The sequence below is a fragment of the Geospiza fortis genome, unplaced genomic scaffold, assembly GCF_000277835.1.
Source record: "Geospiza fortis unplaced genomic scaffold, GeoFor_1.0 scaffold206, whole genome shotgun sequence".
Taxonomy (NCBI): domain Eukaryota; kingdom Metazoa; phylum Chordata; class Aves; order Passeriformes; family Thraupidae; genus Geospiza; species Geospiza fortis.
This window is the reverse complement of record NW_005054311.1, coordinates 9,928,822-9,938,821: the sequence shown is the minus strand read 5'-3', so window position 1 is coordinate 9,938,821 and position 10,000 is coordinate 9,928,822. Positions and strand designations below refer to the sequence as shown.

General features: G+C 34.5%; 1 protein-coding gene across 1 annotated transcript in view; it reads left to right on the top strand.

Annotated features, from left to right (window-relative positions):
* ZNF407 (zinc finger protein 407) overlaps nucleotides 1-10,000 on the top strand; it is a 308,143-nt gene that overhangs the window by 157,259 nt on the left and 140,884 nt on the right. The gene's annotated exons all lie outside the window — the stretch shown is intronic.

The following is a 10,000-nucleotide window of genomic DNA, read 5'->3' as shown; positions in this document are numbered from 1 at the left end:
TGCCCTTTCCCCAAACCTGTGCAGCACAATTTTCTGTCTTGTGTCAATGCTGATATTTTAAACAGCAGGGACTAGGTAGTGCTGTGACAAATAATACTGTGCATTTTAAGTGTAAACTGTTAGGCAGCAGCATCAAATAACAGACGCTTCTTCACTGTTCTTTTTTTCCCCGTTTGTTTTAGAATCCCAACAAGATGTGTTATTAATGGACCCTGAGTAGAGCAAGTTATTTGTTATGGTAACTTTTTGACCTATTTAATAAGTACTTAAAGGAGTGTAGTGCAGTTTTTATTGTAGTCTGCTGTGTACAGTTATGAAGTGTGGTACATAATAAAATAAAAGCAATAATGTGGATATTTCAGAGGGATCCATCAGAGCAGACCTGCAGCAACATATTTCATCTGGTTTGTCTGGCTATGAAGCCTTGCAAGTTATAGCTGAAATAACTAGGAACAATATTGTGGTTATGACTTGCAATTGTTTACCATTGTAAACAGCAGAGTTATTATGTGTTTACCCTTTTCAGTGCTCAGAACCATTTTTTAAATAAGTTCATTAACACCTGCATACATTTAGCTGTGAAAAATGGCATGTCTTTTCCATGCTCATACCTTAAAAATATTTAAGTCAACAGCAACAGTAAAATGCATCTAATTTAAAGCATAGTTTTATTGAGGTATGATTTGGAAAAGCAGAATTATTATAGAAGACTAACAGTTGCAAAGGTAATGCAAAAACAAACAAAAGGTTGTGAAGTTCCTTTCTATGACAGTTTTGGAGCTAAATTGGGAAGGGCCACTACAGACCTGGACAACAAAGCTGCTTTATGAATTTCTGAGGCAGACTTATGAGAAGGTTGCCTTATTTTGTTTTGTGTGGTTTTTTAATATGATGCAGGGGAGTTACTACCTGTTACTTTTAGGTAGGTGGGGTTTTGTTCTTTGTTATTCAGTTTGTTTTGTTTTACTTCTTTGGATAAAATTTTTTCCCCAAATATTGTAATTGTGAAAATGAAAAAAATGGTCACCTAAAATCTTTCTCTAAATGCTCCTGTAAGTCAGCAACAGTTTTCACTGTGATGAGGACTATGATATCACTGAGTTTTGGGTTGCTGCTTATAAATTTTTACAGTAGAATTTTTCATTTTCTTAATATTTTTGTGGCTACAAGTTTTGTAATGTCCTGAGTTCAAGGAAAAAAACAACTGATTGGACCTCCAGGAAGTGCCTTGATGATAATCAGCCTTGTGTGCAAGACAGAAAGGCTGATAGTCAGAAATTGCTCTTTAAACTAAGACAGACTGTCAGTCTTTAGAAATGGTGGGGAATGGCCTATTTATGTAATCAGATACTAAAGCTGGGAAGAAGCTGTCAGGCACATTCTTGTTGTGTAAGCAGCAGGCAAACTGTGCTTTATCTGACAGACAGTGTGTAAATCTGTCCATGCAAAAATCCAAATGTTTAGTTTGCTTCTAGTCACAGTAATAATCTGCTTATTTTCTCTTGCTAGAGCGATGACATCATTTAGCAGAATGCACCACAGACAGGAGTTGTAGATAAGGCTCTGTTACTGTCAGTCATTCACTTCTTGATTGGCAAGGAGATAAATAGGAATTTACTAGAGGTTTGCTTCCAGCTAAAAGAGCAGACAACACCCTGGGATAAGTATGTGAAGAGCAAGCATGTTTAGCACCCTCAACCTTACAGCTTGGAAAAAGGTCTAGAAATAAGAGTCCTTCAAAATGCAATGTTAAAATTTAGTATTTTATTATCAATAGCTGAGCAGGCTTCCTGAACAGAGAAATGATCAGATTAATTGATAAAGACAGCAGTTTCAGAGAGTGAAAAAAATCCTGTTCTGGGTGGTTGTATTAGTTTCAGTGCCACCAAGTCTGAGAAAGATTTGTTTCTTACAGAAATTTTAAGAGACAGGTAATGGTTTATCACCAGTAAAGCACTGTCATTTGCCTGATTGTTCTGCAGCCCAGACCTGACATGGGAAAATATCCTGCTTAGATGAAGTAAGATCACCTATTTAGATCAAGTATGGTGAACTCTACAATATTTATGTCATAGAAATTATTATTCAAGAGTGGTTTCTGAATTATTTTGTAGTAAGTAATAAGCAGTCTGTAATCTAAATTTACCTCATACTTTTTTTGTTGTTGGTAGGGACATATTTTGGTATGGACAGATTGAAAAGAAAACATAGAAATAATACTACATATAATAGGGAAGATAGTGTAATCCTTTTTAATGGCATTTAATCTCCTAAATCTTCTGATTTCATTTAATTTTAAAAGGTAATAAAATATGATTGAAATACATCTGAAATGTAGTTTAATAAAGGTAATCTGCTGTACTGAAAATCTACTGTTTTGCCAATCTGAAGATTTAGTATGAAACCGTGCACCATGGAAATGCTTATTTAATCTCAAACTTCGTAGTTCTTGTGATTACTGTGTCACATATTTTCACTTTTAAAAAAGTAGGTAGTACCCATTATTTAAAAAATAGTAATGAACCTTTTTTAGAATTCATGGGAAGGATCTTAAGAAAATTAATCTCCAGGTCATGACGAGGTAAGACATAACAGAAACATGACCGATTAGGAGAATGTACCTGGCAGAAGAATGCATTTCTGTACATAAAGTCAATTGTTCATGTTCCTATTGTTTCCAAAGTGATGGAGACCATAAATGAACAGCTGTTAAAATCATAATGATTTGTGCAACAATGCTCTGATTCTCGTGTGTTTATATTTAGAAGGAGAACTGCATTTTGAAATAGTAAATTGGCTAAGGAATCACAACCTTGAATGATACAATCTTAATTAAAAATACGTGCATATCTTGGTAATGTTACGCACCTCCTCTGTTTAAAAATAGAGAGAGAACAACAATTAAGCACTTTCCATGTGTTAATTTTTGTTTAATTTAAAGAGTTAACCTTCTGAGAAGAAAGCTTCTGCTGGCACATTAGTGATAAGCATTACATTAAAATAATGATAAATACTATATAATACTCCCAAATAGATGTTTTCCTGTTGAATCCTGGGATGCTTTCTACAGACATCTCAGTATATTTTTAATGAGATTGTACATCAGTTTGTGTGTTGTAGTTTAGACATATTGGCTTTAATTATTTTTGAATGTGCAGTTTTTACAGTAGCAGAATATATGTGATTTAAGACTCACCACAGTGCTCTGAGTATCACTTGGCATTTTAGCAAAATGTGTGATATTAAAAAGATCGTGAATTTTAGTTGGATTTTCATTGTTTTCTCAGACATACAATATTCCTCTTTGCTCTCAATTCTCCTATTCCACATGTGCAACATTTTTGCATGTTATATTAAAACAATTATATCAGTCTCATGTCTCTCACTGTATTGTGGTTCCACTATTATCACAAATAGTATTAAGTCAATCTAACACAGTATTTTCTGCCGACTGAGTGCTATGGTATTTTGCCTAAATCAGAAGGAAATAAAAAAAGAGCCTTACAAAACCATTTCTCAAAGAGGTCTTGATAGATTGACCAATGCTTAAACTAAAAATTTTGTATAAGTAATGCAAAATCTTTTCAGGTCAGTATCAATCTTCCCCTTGCTAGACTATAAGGCATATATTTTAGTTGAGTTTAAGCATCTTCCAGTAATTTTGGCAAACTGTTGTGAATATTATGCCAGTGGTCAAAACCATGAAAATGATAGTGACTGAAACAGCTCATGGAAAATGAAAATGAACAGTTATTTTGAGTATACCAGCTGAGATACAATAAACAAGCTGATGAAAAGTAAATGAGAATTTAGACACTCAGTTTTTAATAAACGAGTAATTTGTTAACAATATAAGCTTGATGTACTTTATTGTAGTCCTTTTGACAAGACTTGTTTCGTGGTAGCTGCAGCATCATCGTAGAGCCTGATCTAATACTTAGAGAACTCAGTATAATCTCATTGACTTCAATACAAGTTGAATTGGACTAATAATGAAAAATCGCATTATAATAATATTAGGTTTAGGAAAAAATACTGCTTATAGCTGATTTGAGTCAAACTGAGTTTGTCTGATATTTTACTGATGTCAGTAAAATCATACCATAAGTTGGTATTGCTCTGCTGTGACAACTGTGGACTCTTATTCTGAGAAGCTATTAAAATCACAAACCAACAGTCATTTTCATATGAGACTGTACAGATATTTGTCTAAAACAAATACCAAAATAAGTAACTTTTTAAAAACTGATTTGTAGTGTGTCAATTGCAGAGAGGAAATAGAAGTCTTGTTGCCATTATTATTATTTTTATTTTATCAAGTTCGTGATTTTCAGCATATAGTCTTATTTTTCCTTTAGGGGATTTTAGTTTTGTTTTCTTTTTGTTTTTTTTTTCCTAAATGACGGGGGTTTTTTATTTGATATGATTACATTTAAATGTAAATTTAAAAAAAGTAAAGATTTTTTTTAATTAAATAACCACTAATTAAATAAAAACTGATTTAGGAAAAATTCTGGGTTTTCAGAATTTTTTTTCTGTAAAATGCTTGTTTGACTGAGCAGTTTGATTTAAAATTAAAAAAATAGCTTATTCTAGCTCTGAGGAAATTCTGTCTTATTTCTGCTCAGTTTAAAGAGGATATATACTAACCACACATCCATAGCAAATTAATTTTTATTAGTTGTGCTAGCAATGGTATTATTATTTTAATTTTTTTTTTTTTTAGAATAAACCCTTTAAGTGCAGTTGTCAAAATGAAAGTAGTGATTTTTCTGCTTTTTAGCATTGCAGCACAGGGTTACACTGGAACTGGCTCTTAATCAGACCTAGACCATGCTGGGAAGGTTTAGGAATAAACATGGAAATCTGGGCTTCTCTCAAGCAGGTGAACTTTTTGCATTGGTAGCTGAACTCGGGTTAAATTAACCACCAGATACAAACTATCACTGGCATGTGGATTTGAATAAGTGTGATATTTTAAGTAGTCTGCAGTATGGTAGCATATGTTAAATGTAATTAAGAAGTAGCTGAACTACAAATACATAAACTTCCCAATATGCATTTGGTTAAAATTAAAAGGAACCTTCTTTTCAGGCTGGTGGAGCAGTTGTTAAAGCCTCACTCTCAGTCACATTCCCAGCAGCCCCATGTCCAGCAGGCCACTATAGGCTCTGTTAATCTGCTCACAGTGGCTTCAGTGCTCCGCAAGGTGCTCCCGAAAGACTGGGGCTCCAGGCCATCAACGTCCAAACATATCTGGAATTGGAGGGGTTCTGGTACCCAAAGCCCGCTGCATTCTTTGTTCCCTGATACCCCGATGAAACCCTGGCTTGAAGGAGCAAAACACTTCTTGCCCTGCATGTGCTGAAATGTGATTTTCTCACCCTTCTGTCCTTCTGAGGTGTATCTGTCTGATACTGGATGAGCTCTGCAGTTCACAGACTCAAGCCTTGATTCTCACCCTTTCCCTTTGTAAAACCTAAGGTCTGCCCTGATTTTCTGCTTCATAAAAACATTGTACTCTCATCATCTCCAACTACAAAAAAAACAAACAGCTGTCTTTCAGTATGTGAAGTCTTCATAGAAATTTTCAAAGGCTGTTTCAGCTGTAAATGTAAACTGAAAACACAAAAAACAACCCCCCGAAAATCCCTTCCCTTTCTTCTTGATGATGTTGCTGAATGTAATGTGCTTGACACCAGACGTTTTTAGAAATGTATGGCATGGTGTAGTTTCTCTGATACCATACCACTTTGCTGTTTTACAAGCTACAGCATGTCACAGATTAAAGCTTTGTTGGATGCAACAAAGCTGGCAATAAATAAACCTCTCTGATGTCACTGTGACCTAAATTAAACTCATTGTGTTTCCTTGGTTTTGTTAGCAACAGAGTAGTTTTCATCACTTTTGAAAGACCTCTAGAGTTTAAAAAATATATATTTTTAATAAAGATTTTAATTAAATTGGAAATTAATTGTGGGTCAGAGTAAGAATCAGCATCTGCTAGTTTCTAGCCATTATGTGCTGGGGTGTTTTTTGGATAGAAGGATAGAATGCAAAGGATAGAAGACTTTATTGTGGTAGAAAAATAAGAAATGTGAGAACTGCCAAAGTACCTGATTACAAATGTGCAAAGAGCACTGATCTTGTCCTGCACTTAATGAATATACAGAGGTGCAATTTCTTTATATTTTCTTTATATTTCTTTAAAGTTATATACACATAGGAGTAGTCAGAATCCTGAAAGAAAAAAAAATATTTTGTCTACTCATGTGTGGTAGAGTTTTGGGGTTTCTTTGGAAACACTTTATTTGATTAATTTTCAATCTAGTTTGACTTAGGCCTGGTTAGATGTCCATCCTGAAGAGAAAATTTCTGTGAGAAAACTGCTCAAGGCTTACACTATTCATTTCATGTACAGTAAACTCCATCTTAACAGTATCTGCTGCAAATACACATTAGAATAACAGGTCAGCTCTTACTGAGTGGGTGTTCTGTCTGAGAGGGGACAATATGATCTAGTTAAAAATTGATGTCTAACATGGTTTTCAAGCATCCTCAAGTCTGTCAGTTGATTGTATTGGCTAGTGGGTAATGACACAGGTCACTGTTGAGGTTGCTGTTCTGCTGTAAGGTGCTGGTTTTACAGTGGAGACCTGACATACATCCAAAGTTACACCCTCACTCACAAAAAAAGACAACTCTAATTGACAAAAAATATCAAAACCATTCTTACAGTGTAGGAACTGTTTTCTTTTTGAGAAACAAGAAAAAAACCACTCAAGGTCCCAATCGTTTTGAGTTCGAGTATACTTGTTTGTATGTATTTTTGTTCTATTTTCAAAAGATACTAAGGGAAATTTCTGATATCCTAGAAAGTAGGTAATGGTTCTAATAAAGTTAAAATAAAAAATTATTTCTAAAGACAAATTTTAGTTTAGTTTAGTTTTTTGTTTTAGTTTTAGTTTTAATTTAATTGCATCCATCTTTGGAGATGTCCTGAGGATGTAAATGGCATTGACATAACATTAGGTACAAATATGGTATCAGAAGGTAGTTGCATCACTTTCCTTAAAATTGTGCAAACCTTTGATAGCAGAGCCTATGTTTACGATCATGAAGATCCTCATGATTTGAATTTGATGTACTAAACTCCAGTGCAGTGTATATTGCTCTTAAAAATTAAAGACCATATTTACATCCATATTTACAAACATATGGATGAGTCCCATGCAGTGTAATTCATAGACTGACTTACAGTTCTAGTTTTTCCTTCTATTCTTCATCTACCTGAATACCGTGAGCTGCTTGTGCTTATGTAAAATACTCTTAGAGCATTTGGTCAAGTGATTTATCTCCTTATACAGAATTCAAAATCTTCCAGAATTTCTTCCCTCTAGAATAAAATCTAATTCCAGAGGTTTTCCAGTATTCAGATAAATAGATCCAGAGCAGTTTTAGGGTAGATCGATCTTTTCCTGATCAAAGATATTGTCACATGTAATGCAGTAACAAGTGAGAAATTTATGATGGAGAACAACTAATAAAGGTAATGGAACTGCAAAAATTTGTCCATTTTATCACATCATTCAATTAGATTGTGTTAATCCAGGATTTCTGTTCCATCACTGTGTTCTAGCATCCTCTAGGTAAAGGAGAAAAAAGTGTGTTCAAATGAATCTGTAAGTTTTATTGGTATAAAAGCTTTTGAATCACTACTATTATATACAGATGTTCAGTTTTTTCTACATTATATATTTGTCCTAGTAAAAACCCACAGAGTAGTGTTAATGAAACATACCTTTATGTGCATTAAACAGTAGGCTGTGACACTATTTTAAGTGATTCTATGTTATAAAAAGCTCTGCAACAAGATTAATGTTACAAAATTGACAGAATATTATAACACTGCGAAGATGATAAATTTAAAACTTTCCATTATGCCTTAATGAATACAATGGGAATCATGAGGCTGTGTCTGGTGGTTGCATCATGTCTTTCAGCTGGCTCACACTGCTGTTTTTCTCACAGAGAGTAACCTTTAGTCCTACTTCATTTATCCTGGATGATGTTAAATATGTTTTTAATTTGGAAGATACAAATCTAGAGTATCCTTCTATTTTGAAAAGTAATGATGTAGAAATAGTAGCTGCCACCTCAACAGAAACTGACTCTCTTCAGAGGTGTAAATGCTTGAGAAAGTAACAAGACTAAATTTTCACTACATTTCACCTCAAAGTGTACTGCAGAGTCAGAAGAGAGACTGAAGAATCAGATCTGTGCTGTTCTGGTGTGTATAGCACCCATGGAAATATTAACCCACCTGTAGCTACAGAGCTACATTTTCCTCTGCTCTGCTGCTGTATTGAATGCACTGGCCCAATTTTGTTACTCCTGTGACATGAGGCATTAGGCCCAGTGTGTTAGGATGGGTAAATTTGAAATTGGTGATATTTCAGAGCTGAAGCAAAGGTCAGAAATTGATGCACGTAACCTATTGCTGATGCACAAGTCAGAACAATCTTCTGTTAAGACTCAGACTTGAGGTGATGGCAGTTTTGAAAACACTTTTTTTCCTCACAGCTGAAGAAACGTTGAGTGCTGTCCAGAATGTGATGTAGTCAAGTTTTTAGATCCATCCAAACAACTTGGTTGAATTTGTTGATTTTTTTTTGCACAAATGTGATACATGATCTCACATATTAGTTGGTTTTCCAAGGTACCTTCGTTTTTAAGGCATCACTATGCAATTCTTTCATGAAAATATTATTTCCTAAATGCATGTTTCAAACTGTCCTTTGCTAGGTACTTACTGGCACCCATTTCTTTTCTTTTTTTAAAGGCTTAACAACAGGTACAGTTTAGTGGTGAAATTACTTTTTAAAATTTATACACAATTTTGACAGCAGGTTGTGAGCCACCAGAATGAAACAAACAATATGCTGCAAACTTCCGTAACTTAGAGAAATATATTCACTTGTTGGATTTTCAGTTGCCATTTAAGGTCATAATCCAGTTTAGTAACCTGCAGAAATGGTACACACTTCAGTGTTGCTTTTGACATGTTGTACAGCTTTTCATCCCACTGCTATACCAGTCTGCTTAAGTACTTGCAAGACTGTTGAGTAAGAATATTTTCTTTCTCTACATATCGTTTAGGCAGCTTGCATTTCTTGTAGGTGCTTATTAGGAAGATGTGAGGTAATCAGTATTGAATCATCAATACCTTCTGCAAAGACTTTGTACAATAATATTTGAATTAATTTTGTGTCTGGATTCAGTTCTGAAAAATCACTATGAAATTTTCAAAACCACTTCCCTGCCTATCTGCTCCATTATTTTTTAATTATTCAGGTTCTGTAAATCCAGGTTTCCATCAGATTTCAGGGCCAAAGATCTATGTTGTTTCCAATCCAGAAATTGTGAAACATCAATTCTACTCGGTTCTTGTGTAACCATACCTGGAAAATTTGGCTTGTGAAGAGGAAAGAGAACATCTCTTTCCTATATGCTAATTTTATCCATACAGTGTATTTTTTGAGGGAAATTTTATTTTTCTTACACTTTAAGATACCCTTGTTTGGTTGGCGGTGAATTTGTCAGTATGAACATTATGGGTTAAGAGCAAGTATAGAGAGTTGCATTTGTGTGTGTACAATGTTTTAAATAGCAGCAAGGAAGGTGGCAAAAGTGGGTACAGAGAGGAGAAAAACATAAGTGAACACAGGATCAGGAAACAGTAAGTGAAGGCAGAGAGGGCAGGTAGGTAGGGACAGAAAAGCATGTTTTCATGCTTTCAAATGTTTTCAGCTGGAAAAAGGAGTTTCACATGGCATGTATTAATGTTCTTGTGCCATCAGCAACTTTTGTTGCGATCTAACAGTCTCCATTTTCTTCCTTTGGCTCATCCAAAGGGCAGCTGTTGTAATATTATGAAAAGTAGCAGAAATTTGGGCCCCATTGATAGATCATATAAAAATGTATTTTTCAAATTTTGGAA